Here is a 1,434-nt window from a genome sequence, read left to right as displayed (position 1 = left end):
TAGGTGACATCTCAGAGTGGTTTTGATTTGCCTTTCTCTGATGATTAGGGAGAATGAGCATTTTAAAAATGTGTTTGTTGGCCATTCATCTGTCTTCTTCAGAGAAGATTCTGTTCATATCTCTTGCCCACTTATAAATGGCTCTTGTGGCTCGGCGCCTGTGGCTCAAGCGGCTAAAGCACCAGCCACATACACCTAAGGTGGCGGGTTCGAATCCCCAGCCCGGGCCCGCCAAACAACAATGATGGCTGCAACCAAAAAATGGCCGGGCTCTGTGGTGGGCACCTGTAGTCCCAGCTACTTGGGAGGCTGAGGCAGGAGACTTGCTTGAGCCCAGGAGTTGGAGGTTGCTGTGAGCGTGATGCCATGGCACTTTACCCAGAGGGATAGCTTGAGGCTCCGCCTCAAACAAATAAAAAATAAAAAAAATAAAAATAAATGGCTCTTGTTTGTTCTTGTTGATTAATTTGAGCTCTCTATAGATTCTAGTTATAATCCCTTTGTCACATTAATAGCCTGCAAATACCTTCTCCCACTCTGCAGGATGTCTGTTTGCTTTAGTTGATATACCCTTAGGTGTGCAGAAGCTTTTTAGCTTGGTAATGTCCCATTTATTTATTTTTATTGTTGCTGCAATTGCCCATGGGGTCTTCTTCATAAAATCTTTTCAGAGGCTGATATCCTTAAGTTTTTATCACATATTATTCTAGAGTTATCATTTTGTGCCTTACATTTAAATCTTTTCTCCAGTGTGAGTTATTTTTTGTGAGTGGTGAGAGGTGTAGGTCCAGTTTCAGTCTTTTACATGTGGCTGGCCGGTTCTCCTAGCACCATTTATTACGTAGGGATTATTTTTCCCAGGGTATACTTTTGTTTGTATACTTTTCCCAGTGTATACTTATTGAAGATCAGATGGTGATATGAAGCTAGTTTCTCCATTCTATTCCATAGATCTATGTCTCCACTTTTATGCCAATACTATGCTGTTTTAATCACTATAGACTTATAGTATAACCTGAAGCCTGGTAACATGATGCCTCCAGATTTGTCTCAGGACATAAAATCAGTGTACACAAATCAGTACCCTCCATATATGCCAACAACAGCCAAGCTGAGAATCAAATCAAAGACACAATCCCCTTCACAGTAGCATCAAAGAAAATTAAATACCTAGGAATATAGTGAACAAAGGATGTGAAGGATCTCTGCAGAGAGAACTAGGAAACTGAGAAAAGAAATAGCAGAAGACATTAACAAATGGAAGAACATGCCATGCTCTTGGCTGGGGAGAATCAGCATCGATAAAAGGTCCATACTACCCAAAATGATCTACAGATTTTTTTTTTCTTTTTTTTGAGCCAGAGCCTCAAGCTGTCCCCCAGTCAGAGTGCCATGGCATCACAGCTCACAGCAACCTCCAACTCCTGGGCTCAA

This window comes from Otolemur garnettii, unplaced genomic scaffold, assembly GCF_000181295.1.
Source record: "Otolemur garnettii isolate 467f Iridium unplaced genomic scaffold, OtoGar3 scaffold00267, whole genome shotgun sequence".
NCBI lineage: Eukaryota > Metazoa > Chordata > Mammalia > Primates > Galagidae > Otolemur > Otolemur garnettii.
Note: the sequence above shows the minus strand (reverse complement) of the source record.